Source organism: Mus caroli, unplaced genomic scaffold, assembly GCF_978045245.1.
Source record: "Mus caroli unplaced genomic scaffold, Mus_caroli_1 scaffold_13, whole genome shotgun sequence".
NCBI classification, from domain to species: domain Eukaryota; kingdom Metazoa; phylum Chordata; class Mammalia; order Rodentia; family Muridae; genus Mus; species Mus caroli.
The window spans coordinates 7,878,537-7,895,613 of record NW_028227268.1 but is presented as its reverse complement, the minus strand read 5'-3'; the positions used below and the strand labels follow the sequence as shown (position 1 = coordinate 7,895,613).

The following is a 17,077-nucleotide window of genomic DNA, read 5'->3' as shown; positions in this document are numbered from 1 at the left end:
CTCGTGTGTGTATGTGTGTGTGTGTGTGTGTGTGTGTGTGTGTGTGTGTTATTCATGTCCCATTTGTGGCTGAGCACTCCATAAACACTCACTATCTGCTGCAGGGCTGCAGGTTGACCAAGTAAGCTATGAATTTAGTGGGCAGTTTGATGCTATGCTCATTTAGTATAATAATAATAATAATAATAATAATAATAATAATGGGTTCACCCCTTGGACCTATGACCTCAACCATGGGTTATTGGCCAGAGTTAGGACTAGGCATAATTTCCCTCGTGTGGAATGAACCTGAAATCCAATCAAAAGGTGGTTGGTTACTCCTGTAATAATCATGCCACTAGTGCACCTGCAGACATATCTTGCCACGTCTGTCATTATTGCTGTTCACAGAATTCATAGCTGGGTAATACTATTGATGACTTCCTCAACTCCATCTGCCTATGTAGCACCTTCTAGTACCATGAGAGCTAGCCTGCATGGAGGAAGTTTCCCGGTCAGCACATACTTGGTTTCTCAATGTCTTATGACTGAAGTGTGTACTGTCTTCAGCGATAGAGTATTATTGTTGAGTTCTGGGGAGTCTTCAGGACATCTCTAACCAACAATTCAAAGGGACTTACTTCTCACATGGCAATGGGATTTTTACTTGGCAATCTGTGGATTTGGGGAGGACCATTATCTCCTGTATAGGATAACTCTGGCTAATCTCATCTATCTATCTATCTATCTATCTATCTATCTATCTATCTATGCATATCTATATATGCATAGGTAGAATGGCTGATTTGATTTCTAAAATTCTGACAAAACCTTTGTCATCCACCCCAAAGGCTTTCCCATGACCTTGAATGTGTTCTCCCCTTGGACACTGTGGCTCTAGAAGCAAAAGCTAGGGCCAGCCAGACTTTGTGAATCTGACCCTGGCTCCGTGGCTACACACTATGCTACCACAGTGAGCTATCACACTCCTTTAACGCTCAGGATCTCATTGGGAAGCTGAGGCACACTTCCGGGGGGGGGGCTTCTATGACTCAATAAGGGCGAGCCACACAAGACCCGGTCCAGGAACTGGTGCTGAGTGAGTGCTCAGTAAATGACAGTGATTGCCCTTCATCCTCCGGGACTATGACCTTGAATGAGGCTGGCCTTCTGGAGCACAGGAATTCTATTCCATAAGTACCATTGATTACAAACAAATCAAAGAACTCTATGGTCTTATTAGAAGCAGAAACAAGCCTGTCCAGGCCCACCTCAGAGGAGTACCCACTGCCTCCTGGGTGAGTCCTGCACCTTCTATGCAGGAAGACTCACATGACCAGTCTTAATTTGCTCAATTTCTCCACCTGCTTACAGGCTTACTCAGTTCCCTCCAGAGCATGCAAAGTGTCTTTGAAAACAGTCTGTACTGGCTGAGTGAACAGAAAATGCTCAATTATCAATACAAATAGACAGGAAGAAACACTCCTTTCTAGTCCCACTGCAGAAAGTGGTTTGCCACCTCTTTACCTTGCAGCTCCCATCCTCCCCCTCCACCTCCACCTCCTCCTCCCCCTCCTCCCCCTCCTCCTTCCACTCCTCCCCTCCTCCTCCCCCTCCTCCCCCTCCTCCTCCTCCTCCTCTGTTTTCTTTCATGTTGAAGTGGCTTTTCAAATCCTGTACAAACACACTCTGAGAGCCAGCAGCACAAAGCCCAAGAGGGCAGGAGTATGGGGACTGGGTCTCAGTACTCACCACCCCATAAGACAGCTCCAAACCCTTAATCAGGGCCATGTGCCAGCAAAGACTTGCACATGTGTTTGGAATGAGGCAATTTGGGGAACATTGTGGAAAACAAGCATGTCAGTGATTTACAGGCGCAAAGGAATAGAATCCTAGCAATCATGTATTTCTTTAAAAATTCCATGGTGGGGCCAGTGAGATGGATCAGCAGGTAGAGGGCCTTGTCACCAAGCTGGGTGGTTTGAGTCTGATCTCTGGAACTGAAAGAGTGGAAGGAGAGAACTGACCACTGATTTCTATACATGCACCATATATATATATATATATGTGTGTGTGTGTGTGCCCGTATATAAACAAAAGCTGTAATAATAAAAGCAAAACCTACTGAGCTATATGGGAGCCATTGTAGGTCCAAGAAATTTTTATTACCATTATCATTATTATTTCTATTATTATCATTATCATCAGCAGCATTAGCATCCTCATCACTGTGTGTGGTGTGTGTTTGTGTGTATGTGTGTGTGTGTGTATTGAAGGACACACACCACTTCCTATGTATGAATAGCAGAGGGCCATTTTGCAAAGTGGGTTCTCTTCTTCCATCCTTATGCACTTTGGCATCTGCCTTTCATAGCAAAAGTCTTTTCCCACTGAGCTATCTTACTGGCTCCAGGTTTAAGAAATCCAACCTTGAATTTGAAGTTTGCTATGGAACAAAATATCAGAGGGTGAAGCACACAGCAGTGGTGGCTTCAGGGCCAGTGACTTGCTGTGGGACATGCTATGCCTCTGCCATCTCTCACTGCCCCAGCATGGAGTAGTTTTCATTATTACTGACTAGTCTGCAGTCGTTAATAACCAACTGCTATTTGCCTAACCCATGTCTCCCAGGCCCGGGTGCAAGCCCATGTAAGCAGAGCCTGTGCCTGACCTCTTAGGATAGCATCACGCTCATAGGAGAATGTTTATGTTACTTGCCTGTTGCTGAGATAAAACACTGTGACCAAGGCAACTTAGAAAAGAAAGTGTTTATTTGGGTTGACAGTTCTAGAGTTCATGATGGCAGGGCAAAGGCATGGTGGCAGGAACAGCTGAGAGCTCACACCTCAAACCATAACTGGGAGGCAGGCAGAGCAGAGAACACACGAGGTGTGTGTGTGTGTGTGTGTGTGTGTGTGTTTCTTTTCAGGCAGGCTCTCATCATGTAGCCCAGACTGATCTGGAAATTCACTCTATGGTCCAGTCTGACCCGGAACTCACAGCAACTCTCTTGCCTTGGCCTTTCAGAATGCTGTGATGTCAAGCATGAGCCACCATGTCCAGCCTCCATCCTGACTCTCCCCTCCCAGCCTCTGGGGATGTGTTAGCAACCTCAGTCTCTCCTGAGTTCAGGTATCTTAAGCGTCACATCTTCAGTGTGAGTGTCAATCTCTGCCGAGCCAGTGGGTTGGGAAAGCATAGCTGCAGGAAGGTGTGGGTCCTGGAACCAGGACAGAGAGGAGGAGAGGAAAGAAAATCCACGGAGTTCTACGGAGGAGCAATTACACTGAAATGCGGCCATCAAGCGGTGTTTTAAAAACCTGTAGTAATTTGTATTTTTAGAACCAAATATATAGCAACTCATGTGATCTTTTATTAACGTGGTGAGCAACAAGCTCTCACAGCGGGCCTAATAACTACCATAATTTCAAACTGGTGATGAGCATAAACAATATTTTGAGGTATCTGCCACTGCACTAGTGTGATATGAAAATACCTCTTTTCCATTGATGAAGCCCCAAGCACCACTTTATAGGTCTGTGGGTTCTGTGCACAAAAGAGAGAGGGAAAAAATAAGACAAACGACAAACAAACAACAACAATGAGAGAGAGAGAGAGAGAGAGAGAGAGAGAGAGAGCGCAGAAGAACAACAACAACATTTAGGATGAGTTTTCCCCTCCCGAATGCACAGAACCCCTGAAGGTTATCATGGACTCCAGAGCACAAGCACACAAAGCCTACATCCAGTCGGTGCGCCTTTTGCGTCTTAATTCTTTCTTGATACCAGTGACATCACAGAGCCCCCACCCAGCCACTTACAGGAGCCTCAAGAGACTCTAGCGGGGATGGGGGGCAAGTGAGGTTGTCCCATTATGCATCTGGACACATGCACAAGCACGTGAAGGAATGGAGGAATTGTCTAGATGGCTTATTTGATTCAAGATAGATATCAAGAAGCTGGAGAGGCAGCTGAGGGAGTGAAGTGTTTGCCTTTCCACCATGGAAGCTGATTTTGAACTCCAGAACTCAGGCCAAAACGCAAATGGCTATGGTGTGCATCTATGATCTCAGGACCAGGGAGTGGGGTACCGGAGGATCTCCAAAGGTCTGACCAGTCAGCATCACCAAACTGGTGAGTCCCAGGCCCTTCCTCAGAAACAAGGTGACGTCTGGAGCACCGGCTCCGCAGTTAAGAGCACTGGCTGCTCTTTCTGAGGACCTGGGTTTACTTTCTAACATCTGTGTTGAGTGGGTCACAACTACCTATAACCCCTGCTCCAGGGGATCCAAGCTCTCTGGCTCCCGCAGGAACCTACACTCATGCCCACAAACACACAGATGTACACATAATTAAAAATAGTAAAAATACATGGTTTTGCAGTGACGATTTTGGGGTTTGGTTTCTTTTAAAAACACAGAAATACTATAAGAATATAATTTTGTTTTAATCCTTGGTGTGAGATATGGGGCTGCTTCATAGTGTCCACAGCAGCTGACTCTGGCTTGCCTCATGCTCTAGCAGGGGTGTGATTTTGTCAGCTGCAGATATTTTGTCTGTGAGTGTGTGGCATTTGGAATCCTGGGGACTTTTCAGAGGATATATAAACGCTAGAGCCCTGAGAGGGTGGTGGGTTGTTACTTGGTTGTTGTTGGTCATGGTTTGTTAACTAGTCGTGCACAAAGAAGAAACAAGAAGACAGAAGAAGGAGGAAGAGGAGGAGGAGGAGAGGAGGAGGAGGAAGAGGAAGAGGAGGAGGAGGAAAAGAAAGAGGAGGCAGAGGAGGAGGAGGAAGAGGAGGAAGAGGGAGAGGAGGAGGAGGAAGAGGAAGAAGGGGAGGAAGGGAAAGAAGACAAGAAAGAAGAGGAAAGCTATCCTGATGGCGAAAATCAAACTTGCCGCAAGGAACTGGATGCCCTTAGTCAGCAGGATGTAGTCTCCTTTACAACCCCTGGCTTTACTTGGGTATCTCTTTCCTCTCTCTCTATCCTTTTCTCTCTCTTATCCAGTGTTAGGGGGTGGAGAAGGATAGAAAGGAAGAACAACCCACAAAGTAGCAAACACAGCTACAGTTTTTCATTAAATAAGCAAACGAGGTGAGATGATGACAAACACGACCTGATAATGACCTGTGACCTCCACATACATGTGCCCACATCGTGCACATGAACACAGGCACGCACCCACACACCAGATCCCAGATCCCTAAGGATAAAGTGGCAGGCTGCTCAGATATCTGACCCTCCCTCAAGGGACTCCAGTTACTTGCTCTAAATCCAGAGCCACCCACCCAAAGAAACCAAAAGCAAAATCAAGACACCATAACAGATTGTTCTTCTGTACATATCTCCCTCGGTATTCTCTCAGGTACCCCAAGACCCTGCCTTTCCATCTGCCACCAGGACCCATAGATTAAATCACTTCAGAGATATGGAGTGTTTTTTTTTTTTTTTTTTTTTTGGTTTTTCGAGACAGGGTTTCTCTGTGTAGCCCTGGCTGTCCTGGCACTCACTTTGTAGACCAGGCTGGCCTCGAACTCAGAAATCCACCTGCCTCTGCCTCCCGAGTACTGGGATTAAAGGCGTGCGCCACCATGCCCGGCTGATATGGAGTGTTTTTGTGCTCTCCTCCCATCCTTCTTAAAGCCTCACACCAGTCAAAGTGACCCCTAGAGGTCCAGTGCTGGAGAAGACCTGAGTCTTGTTCAACTATCTCTGTCACATTATTCCACTGTGGCAAACCCCAGGGTTGGCCTGTGAGCCAGCCAGGTAACAGCAGAGAAGGACCATGGGTTCTCTGTACCCTGCCCTTGAGAAGTTTGGAAGGGCCATAGTGCGGGCAGCTGTCTTGTTCTCTCTACTCACAGCTCTGCTCTAACCCCTGGAATGGTCCAGCTCTGGGCGTCCTTAGGATGCCCTGATCCTGAGGCAGTCCTGCTATCTTCCTCCCTCTATCCAAGGTAGAGGACAGCCCACATGCAGCATCCACCAAGTGTTAAATTGCTTCTCTGTGTGGCTGGTCCAGCTTGGCTCTCCAGCTCTAGAGCCAACCTCTAAACCATCCTGCCCCTGAGCAAGCAGAGAAGACTCTGGCCAGTGGGACAGCGAAGGGAGGTAGACACTGGACAATAGATGCCTGGTATAGGAAGCACTTGGTCCCCAGAGTCAAGCTGCCGGGGTGGGACAGGAGAGCCAGGATGGTGTCACAGAGATCTGGCATGGTCCTGGAGCCAGAGGACGGAAGGGTGAGAGCCGTTCCAGGCAGTTGGGCATGTTACATAATTACAGGAGAAAAATTAGGCAGGAGCCTGGCTCTCTCTACCTCTGAGTGATCATCACCCTTATTATAAAGCAACTAATTATTAGCCTGGCTCATTAGCAATTATAAATCTCTAACTCCAGAACTTCATTAAAATATGACAAGTTGGCACTCAATTATTTTGCCAACTGCCTGGCTCGTGCACAGCATTTGCACACCCAGCTCCTGTGGTTCGGAGGCAAAGGGTTGGCAGTTAGGTCCCAGGGATGGGTTGTTACACTGAGACTTGGGAAGTGGAGGGGGATGCTATACACTGCTTTGTATCCAGACACCTATGTGTCCTTACAGTGGCTCAGCTCCGACACCCCGAGACTCGAGAAGTGGAGGGAGATGGTATACAGCCCCCTCCCTGTGTCTTCCAGTAAAAATAGAAACAACACACTTATGGAGAATATCTGCATGCCAACTTCTTGGCGTGCCTTATGGCACCAAATTCCTCAGGCACTGCGCGGAGCTTGGAGGTATGGTTGATCTTTACTTACCAATGTGGAGCCCCGGGTCCAATCCTGTGATGTAGAGGTCATGGACAGCCAGCTCAGAGAAAGAATCTAGGCTGGGTTTCCTCAAGGCTCACACACACAATGCTCTCTCAGCCTCCACCTTTCAATTACAAGTCTCCCTGGCTCTAAAGAGAAGGCTGACTTTGCAGGTAGAGTGTATGCTACACAGCATGAGGACCAGAGTTCGATCCCTGCAACCTGCATAAAAATGATGGGTATAGTGGTTCATGCTTGTAATCCCAGAAGAGGCACTACATTGAGCTCCTGGGCCTCACTGAACACAGTCAAGCCTAATTGGTGAGACCTAGAACAATGAGAGACATCAAAGGGGGTGGGTAGAGTCCCTCAGATGACAACTGAGGTTATCTTCTGGCCTACACACCCAGTCCCTAGACCCTACAATAAAGGGCAAGGTAGGTAATGCTCAGGGCCCCCTCCACATGTAAGCACTTGCTGCCAGTTGCCTGAGGGAGAGCAAACCTCACGAGCCTTAGCAGTGTGTGACGTGTAGGTGGGTAGGAGGCAGAGGGGCTAATCCTTCCCATTCCCAGTGATGGCGATTTTCCTTTCCCAGTAACTAGACTCACCATGTGTCTTAGTCAGGGTTTCTATTCCTGCACAAACATCATGACCAAGAAGCAAGTTGGGGAGGAAAGGGTTTATTCAGCTTACACTTCCATACTGCTGTTCATCACCCAAGGAAGTCAGGACTGGAACTCAAGCAGGTCAGAAAGCAGGAGCTGATGCAGAGGCCATGGAGGGATGTTCTTTACTGGCTTGCCTCCCCTGGCTTGCTCAGCCTGCTCTCTTATAGAACCCAAGACTACCAGCCCAGGGATGGTCCCACCCACAAGGGGCCTTTCCCCCTTGATCACTAATTGAGAAAATGCCTTACAGTTGGATCTCATGGAGGCATTTCCTCAACTGAAGCTCCTTTCTCTGTGATAACTCAGCTGTGTCAAGTTGACACAAAAATAGCCAGTACAATTGACCCCTTGTCAACTTGACACACAAACACATCACTAGTAAGCCTCAACCCTTACATTCTTATTCATCCCCAAGATCTAAATAACTTTAAAAGTCCCACAGTCTTTACATATTCTTAAAATTTGAATCTCTTTAAAATATCCATCTCTTTTAAAATCCAAAGTCTTTTTACAATTAAAAGTCTCTTAACTGTGGGCTCCACTAAAACAGTTTCTTCCTTCAAGAGGGAAAATATCAGGGCACAGTCACAATCAAAGTAAAAATCAATCTCCAACCGTCCAACGTCTGGGCTCCAACTCACGATCTTCTGGGCTCCTCCAAGGGCTTGGGTCACTTCTCCAGCCATGCCCTTTGTAGCACACACGTCGTCCTCTGGGCTCCAGATGCCTGTACTCCACTGCTGCTGCTGCTCTTGGTGGTCATCTCGTGGTACTGGCATCTCCAAAACACTGAGTGACCCCTTCAGTCCTGGGCCTTCAATTACAACTGGGGCTGCACCTTCACCAATGGCCTTCCATGGCCTCTCACAGTGCCGAGCCTGAGCTGCTGTGTGACCCCTTCATGCCTTCAAAACCAGTACCACCTGGGTGACCCTTACACATTACCAAGTTCCACTGCAGAAGGAGTACAACCTTGCCTATCTCTGGAACACAGCCTCTTTGTGCTTTCAGAAAACACTTCCCAGAAGATGTCACCTCAACGATGCTGGTCTCTTCTTAATCACCGCTAATTTCTTAGCTCCAGCTAACCAGCATCAATAGTCCCAGTAATGCAAAGTTTTTGCTTTAGTAGTTCTGGTATCTTGTTAATCACAGCTGATTCTTCAGCCCCAGCTAACCAGAACTACAAAATCTTCACAATAAAAACAGCAATGGCCCTGAAGAGAGTCTTTAATTTTCCCTCTGAAATTTCACAAACCAGGCCTCCATCTTCTGCACTGTTCTCAGCATTATCTTCCAAGCTCCTACACAACATCTGACAGAGCTCTTAACAACAAATGGCTCTTCAAGCCCAAAGTTCCAAAGTCCTTCCACAGTCCTCCCCAAAACATGGTCAGGTTGTCACAGGAATACCCCACTCCCAGTACCAATTTGTCTTAGTCAGGGTTTCTATTCCTGCACAAACATCATGACCAAGAAGCAAGTTGGGGAGGAAAGGGTTTATTCAGCTTACACTTCCATACTGCTGTTCATCACCCAAGGAAGTCAGGACTGGAACTCAAGCAGGTCAGAAAGCAGGAGCTGATGCAGAGGCCATGGAGGGATGTTCTTTACTGGCTTGCCTCCCCTGGCTTGCTCAGCCTGCTCTCTTATAGAACCCAAGACTACCAGCCCAGGGATGGTCCCACCCACAAGGGGCCTTTCCCCCTTGATCACTAATTGAGAAAATGCCTTACAGTTGGATCTCATGGAGGCATTTCCTCAACTGAAGCTCCTTTCTCTGTGATAACTCAGCTGTGTCAAGTTGACACAAAAATAGCCAGTACACCATGATTCTCCCAAGAGACAATGAAGGGGCTTTTGGCCTTTGCAGTTGAGCCCCAGAGCCTAGCAAGGGGTACACAAGTAACACTTGGGGGTTAACATGGCCCCAGGAAGCAGACACTACGGAAGAGATTCTGACTCGGTTAGGGTCTGTTAACTGGTTCAAAGCAGAAATGGAGGCCTTTGCATCTTAGTGAGCTCCCTAACACTAAGGTACTCAAGAGAGACAGGGTGATCCCCCTTTAGGAACCAGGCAATAGAAGGATGAATGACGGTCGCCCAGTAGCCAACAATCTGATGAGAGAGGTCCCATCCTTGGGGAAGGATCTGGAGGTACAGAGCTTAAAGAACTGCTCAAGGTCACACAGATCCAGGGCTCACTTGGGCTGAGCCAATTGCAGTGCCTTGTGCTTATGGATATTCTCAACCCTCCCTCTGGACAGCAACCCAGACTGGACCGCAAGCGTTCCAGCTCCCTGAGATGGTCACATTCTACTAGAAGATAGCTAAATGCCCCCCACCCCTGGGCCCCAGCCTGAATGACACCCTGCAACAAAGCTGATGCTAAAATGTCATCTCCAGGAGCTCAGTGTAGCTCAGTTAGTAGATAGAGTGCACACCTAGCATGCATGAACTCCTGGGTTCCGTGCCCAACACTGCATAAAACCAGGGGTGGTTGTACAAGCCTGTATTGCTGTAACACGGGCGGTCGAGGGAGAAGCATTGGAAGTTCACGGTCATCCTTGGCAACACAGTGAGTTTGAAGCTAGCTTGGGCTACCTAAGAGTATGTTGAAGGAAGAAAAGAAGGGATACATTAGCAAGGTTGAACGGTATGGGCATGGGACCCTAATCCAATAGGCTATGGCTATGTCTGTCTGGTTTTGACTGGCAATAGAACCTAGGGTCCCTCATATCCTAGACAAGGGCTCTACCCCTGAGCTACATTCCCAGCCCAGGTCTAAGGCTTTAATAAGAAATTGAGGCCTAAGCTGGGATATTTAGTGTCTACCACATGCTGCCCTGACCTCCACGCCGACTATGAGGATGAACCCACCAAGTCTGAGCTTCCTCGCCTTCAGAACTGGGGCTGAAGGAAACTCTCTGTCTTCAAAGTTACTCAGTCTATGGTACTTAGTTCCAGCAATGGAAACCAGAGTGAGACTCGTGGCAGTGTGCTGGAAGACCTTTCCATCTCAGCATCCAGACCCTCCCCTTCCTCTTTACCCTCCTCCCTCCTAAGCCTCAGATTGGGTTGACCTGACTGAGACAAAATCCTGAGGGTACCATTAATTCAGGGTTGCTTTGAGCTTGATAGAGCACTGTCCCAATGCCCTTCCCCCAGTCTCCAGGAGCTTCAGGCCGCTGACAGCATGCCCCAAAGGTCCTGTTGTCACACACACACATACACACACACACACACACACCCCACCCAGCCACCTGGCTGTCAGTGGGTCTCGGGGAAGCTGTGGCAGGTGATATCTCCCTGTCTAGGAATGGCACCTCTCAGGGAACTGACTGGTAATTGGCCCCTAAATCCCCCACGAGACTCGGGGAGGATGAGGAAAAATTACGGCCGTGGAATCGAGTCTTAAAAATTATATCACCTTTGCTGACAGAGTAATTACTCCCTTTTCTGGAGATTTAGTGCAGATCTCCAGCCCTGAAACAGCTGAGATGTTTTAAGGGCTCGTCCTGTTTCCTGCTCCATCCTTCTTGCCTTCCCTTTGACCATACGGGCCAGATTCCTGCTATCCACCAACAGCAGCTTCGGATGGAGAGCCTGAGAATGGGGCTGTGGCCTTTAGTGCTCAGCCATCCAGGGGAGCTCAAACACTGGTTTGAGTGTGGGGCTGAGGGACTCTGATTCCTCGGATGGATGGGCCAGTGCCCATCCTCCTGTAGAGGCCAACTGCACTCAGACCCTGTGGTCCTTGGTCTGGAGCAGGCTTCAAGCCCTAGGTTTATTCCCATCCTCCAGGAACAGGCTTAGGGCAGGGAACAGTGTATAGTACCTGATAATCTAAGCACACAGTAAGTACAGAACTAGAGGAAGTCCTTCTACCTCCTTGTGGGGTCTCCCTTAGGCAAGCCTCAGGTCCTTACCACAGTCACCTGTGCCTTACTTAGCACATCTTCGTCATCTTTTCTTCTTCGCAGCCTTCAGTCTCCCCACATTGTTAGGTCCATCTTGGGATCAACCCTCAGATAAGCTCTCTGGACCTAAAACCATATGTATGAGTCTGTGTTCTGTTGCGGTAACAAAATGTCTGATAGCATCGACTTCTAATAAGGAAAGGTTAGTGGTTTATGGTTTCAGAAGTTTCTGTCCACAATCACCTGACATGCCTGTGGCAGTGTAGTTCATCATGGCAGAAGCACATGGCGAAGGAGGCTGTCCACCTCATGATGGCTTGGAGGAAGAGAGACAAGGAGGCAAAGGGATGATGTCAGGGTCCCCAAAAACCTCGTCAAGGTCACCTCACCTCTCTATATGACCCACACCAACTAGGTTCCACGTCCTAGTGTTCTCACCATCTCCCAAGAGTACCACCAGCTGAGGATCAGGCCTTCAGCCCAGGAGTCTTTGGGGAATAGTCACAGTCCACACCACTTGTCTCCCAATCTGCCTTTAGCAAACTCCATACCTGAGGTGCCTCCCTGCAGCCCCACCCAAGTGGGTGTGGACGCTTACTTGATTGCAAGTGACCTTCTGTGATGGTTGCTGGGTTGCTTTGTCACTCTGGGAGGCAGGACAGTGGAAGTTTGACATACATGCTTACCCCACTGTGTGCCGGGTGGGTGTTGGACTGTAGGGAATCTGAGGGGCACCACTCCAGGGGTGGGGAAGTGCAGTCTGAGTGAGGTATAGGATAGCTGGAGCTGGTTTGGGGTCCCTGGGCCTGTGATGAGGCCAGGGCTGTTTGCTTCTCAGGCTCTTGGACACCCAGCCACCACTGGGTGCCACGGAAGAGCTGAGAACAACAGACTGGGGGCCCGAGGGCTGGATCTAGTTGTGGGGGGGCAGGGGGGTAGCTCCAGCTGGTTCCAAGGGGAAAGTTCTTGGCTCAGTGGGCAGCAGTCTTGGGCTTGGTAGTGGTTGAATTTGGGAGCACAGAGAGACTTTCTATGGGAGATGAGACAGTGACTCTTATAGGCAAAGGCCTTCCCCATGGCTCTTCATGGCAGATCCTGATGAGAAGAGGCACTCCATGGTTTTAAGGCATTTATTGTCGTGGTGGATAGTAGATGAGTAAAACCGTACCCCATGTCTCAGGGCGGGCTTGAGGTTAAATATCTTTTGTAGGGAAGAGTGTCTGAGAAGGAAAGCTTATTGGCTAAGCCTCCAGGCCTTTAGGTACCTCATTAAAATGGAGATCTGTCTTGAGCTTACATGACCACAGATCACATCCTCTACCTGTTGGAGGGGCTTGGGGCATTGCTCTTACCTGACTGATGGCCACAAATCTATGGGGGGGGGCGTGGCTAGTGACAATGGGCCTGGTACCCAGGAATCAGGCAAAGTGCTTACTGTCCCTTCAAGGTCTCCTGAGTTTCAAGCCTTAGTACAACCGGGGACCAAGCTGCCTTTTATGGTCTCGCACCTTGTGTCATTGACTGTAGCTTTCTTGAGAGGTGACAACTGTCATCCTCAGTGTAAGAAACTTGGCTCGGACACCTGACCTCCTCTGTCACCCCCTTCTCTGCTTCTGGGTCCATATGTGAGAGTTCCTGTGCAGGTGAGACCAGGTGACCTCAGAGTTTAGCACTGGCATGGGATTTGGGGCTGTAGGGTTAGAAGCACCCCCTCTTGGCTCAGAAGCCAGGGAGGCCAGGGATCAGAATGACAATAAACAGAAAACTGGAGGCTGCGGGTGGGTGGGGCCAGAGCACCCGGCCCTGCACCAGCAAGGAACGCCATATTTATTGAGACTGAAAGGAAGCCTGGGAGCCACCAAGTCCGTGGCCAGAAGCCAGTTGAGACTCATCCTGTTCTCTGGCCAACAAACCAAAGTCAGCTCATGAAAGTGGTATTCAGAGTCTGAGGTGCCGGACTTTGCACTTGACATCGGCTGGACGCCACCATTTGTAGACGCTCTGTGAAGACAGAGGTGGGATTGGGGTAAGAGAGTCAGGTTCTCCAGGCAGCTAGGTGCTGTGTACCTGGGCTGACTGACTCAAGCATCCAGGACGTCTTTGACAAGGCCCAGTGGAGCCTGTAGGTGCAAGTAGACTTCACACAACTCCTCAGACCCCAGGCTGTACACTGTGACAGCCTGACTTTTCTGAGAGAGGAAGTAGCATGCATTGAGCACTAGCTGTTTATCCAACACTAGTATTTCACGTTATGCACTCAAGGCTTAGGCTGACCCACTGAGGAGGTATCAAAAGGATACCAGAGGGCAAAACAGAGACAGAGGTCTCCACTGACTTGTGCCCTGCCACTTAGCTTCTTCATTGCAGAGGCTGGATTTGAACTCATGCAACCTGAGTCCAGAGTGGGTTCCACCTTCTGGTCTACTGCCCTTGAAGTTGACAGCTCAGCTCGGCTCAGGAGCATGACCCTGGGAAGCAGTGCCCACTCGCTCACTGTACTTCACATACAGAATTTGGTTTTCACTGGCTCAGCACGATGATTAATTTTTGTGTCACCTTGCTGCGTCATGCGGTGACTTTGGTCAAACAGTGCCCCAGATGAGTCTGTGAGTGTCTTTCTGGGTGAGATGAACATGGCCTCAGGAGACTGAATAGAGAAGACTGTCTTCTCTGGTGGGAGTGGACCTCATCCGAACACCTGAAACAGACTGGAACAAAGGGGCAGGTTGGGAGATAGCATTCCCCACCCGCACCACAGGCCTGGCTGCTGGAGCCACCATGTGGAACTGGATCTTGATAGAAACACGGGCTCTTTCTGGGTCTCAGGCTGCAGGCTTCCAGGTTCATCAGACTCTCCTGGGCTTCAGGCCTTCTGGTTCATGGTTTAACAGCACCATCAACTCTCTCAGGTCTCTGGTAACCAGTCTGCCACCTGCAGGGCTTGGGACTTCTCAGTTTTATAATTGTGTGAGCCTGACTCACACACCTGATGGTGAATCTATTTTGGCACATGTATGCAGACACACACACACACACACACACACACACACACACAGAGAGAGAGAGAGAGAGAGAGCATGCACAGTTGACCTAGCCTAGGGCCTATGCCACCTCTGAGAACAACACCCAAATACTGTATACCTGGAGCCATCCAAAGTCCCCAGCCGTCCCCAGTCCCAAATGCCTGTGACTCACTTGTCCAGCTTTCTTACTTGTAACCTTCTAGATTTTGGTCTCTAGCTAACCACCCAGAGACAGGCAAGTAGGGATCCTGGGGCCGTGGTGACAACAGCTACTGTCCAATTTCCTGGTGTCTGTAAGCTTGCAGTGGCCACAGCGGAATCCTTTTATATGTGGTCCACACCCCTGCTCCATGGAGGTGGTGGCAGGCCTGTCCTCTCTGGATGGATCCCCATGTCTTATACTGTGGTTCTTGTTTTGCAGAGATACTAAAACCACCCAATTTGGGGTACTGCTTAAACTAGCTAGACTCAGTTTTCATGGCTGTATTTAGAACCTTGGCTGAGTAATGAACTGTAAACCAGAAACTCAGTGGCTTCCCTGGGTTATCTCCCTAAGGCTCACAGGCCTTGGCAAAGGTAACCTTACAGGCCAAGAAACAGTGAGGCTCAGACAGGTTGAGTCATTTTGCCCAGATCCCAGAGCTCTGACTGGAGCTCAGATTCAAAGACAACACATTTCCAGGTACCATGGTCCCTTGCTCTGCCTGCATTCCTTCTCAGCTGCCTTAATTATACCCATAAGCGAGGGAGAGAGAGAGACCCTCACTCTGTAGGTCCAGGCCCAGGAGCCAAATTGGTTCAGAGCTGGATGCTCTCCTCCACGTCTTCAACGAGGTGGCGTCGGCTCTTTAACTCCAGCTGCGATGAGAACGCAGCCCTAATATATATTCACAAGCTGGAGATGAAAAGCTACACAATACTCAGCCATTAATCCCAACTCAGGCTCCAAGCTACGCGTGATGATCTGCCTAGCGCGCAGGCGCACTAGTGCTGGGGAGCCAGGAGTGCCCCCCAAGCCACAACCCCTTAGGTCCTGTTGCCACGCTTCTCTACCCACCCTCACACTCTAATGGCCACATCAATATATTGTGGCTGCTTCAGCGCTGGTGACAGATAAATGAATGACTTGGCCCTGAGCTATAGGAAGCGCACCCCGAGAACGGACAGAACTTGAGGGATTTAAGCCAACAGCTCCACGCTTCTCACACCCTGTGTGGGTGCACCAAAAGCTGCTTTCCTGGCGAGGGAACAAGAGATGGTCATTTTTCTGGCATTGATCCGTGGGTTTTTCATTTGCTGGGAGTGGCCCCAAGCCAGGAGTGTGCAAGATGAATCTGGAAGGCCTTCTCCTGACACTGTCGGGAGGGACAGGAGAGAGCAGATCTGCAGAGGGAGGCAAGTCTGCACAGCCATGGAAAGGGTAGTTAGGCATGAGGCTGGTGTGTTGGTTTTACAGATTGCTGCAGTGCAGAAGCCCCACCTGGCTTGGGATGAAGCTGTAGGCTGAGGTTAGCTCAAGTAGGCATGCTTGATATGACAGGCATGGCTTTCCAGGCCCTGCTGGACCCCTGGCTCCACGTCTCTGTCCCGTCCATGATCAGTATTCATCACCTACTGCCTCTTTTCTCCTGACCTCTGACTATTCTTGCTGACACCAGCCAAATGTAGCTATTGCCTCCCAGTGACAGGACACTACCCAGAGGATGCCTCATTCTCTTGGACACCAAAGATCTGTTCTTAGGGCTCAGCTGGGGAATGCTTTGTGGTCTCCTCCCCTCCCACTCCCTGAAGGCTGAGAGAGGCAGAGAGTGCTTCAGATGTGGTCTGTGTGGGCTTTCCGGCCTCGCAATGACTTGGCGGAAGTCAGTCCAGGGCAGATTATAAACTCACAGGCTCAGTACACCAGTGTCACAAGGAGAGCCTCCCCCACAGATAACCGTGCTGAGCTCTGAGGTGGTGTTCCATTCCAGTGGAGGGGTGGGTATCTTGATGGCTCTGAAGAACCACCCCCCCAGGTGAGTCTAGGCTAGGAAGATTGCCTGAAGAAGCTAGGCTGCTTTGCTCTAAAGATGACATGGGGCCTTTGGACAAGGTGAGGAGATATGACAGAAGGGAGACAGGGTCCTGCCTGTGTCACACAGAGTGACCAATGAGCATCGATATTCTTGGGCTGGCTGAGGACTGCTAACTAGGAAGTAACAACTTCCCCCCAAAACTTAAAGGCATGGGGGTGGGGGGGCTGGGAGGAAATCCCCCTCTTCCTTTTCCAGGAACGATGAAGGTACTTGACTGTCACATGGCCCAGGACACAGACTGAGGCCTCTCCAACAGGCCAAAGCATGGCAGACATGGCGCCAACTGGTTTTGCCTTTTCCCACCTTTCCCTCTACATTGTTAAAAACTGTTAGATTGCATTCCTAAAGGCAGCCCTCAAGGTCCATTCCCTCATTTGACCACTGACTCATTTCTGAGACAAATCACAGAGATCCAACAATCAAAATTCGTTATTTGGCTAACATGTCCTATCAGGGCTTACCAACTCACCCTGGCACAGACTCACTCCCCCCTCTTCTCCTTACAAACTCACTCCCTCAAAAAACTAAAAACAAAATGCAAAAAGCAAAACAAAAACAAAACAACAAAACACCTGCTGCTGTTGCTGTCTGTCTGCCTTTGCAGCCTCCTCTACTG

The 17,077-nt window shown here is 49.4% G+C and overlaps 1 long non-coding RNA gene across 1 annotated transcript; it reads right to left on the bottom strand.

Moving 5' to 3' along the window:
• Window positions 1–9,975: 9,975 nt before the first annotated feature.
• Window positions 9,976–11,658, bottom strand: LOC147001373 (uncharacterized). Its single transcript, XR_015044836.1, has 3 exons — window positions 11,607–11,658; window positions 11,373–11,489; window positions 9,976–10,047 (listed from the first exon to the last, which is right to left on the bottom strand). It is a non-coding gene; the product is annotated as an uncharacterized LOC147001373 (long non-coding RNA).
• Between the last annotated feature and the right edge of the window lie 5,419 nt (window positions 11,659–17,077).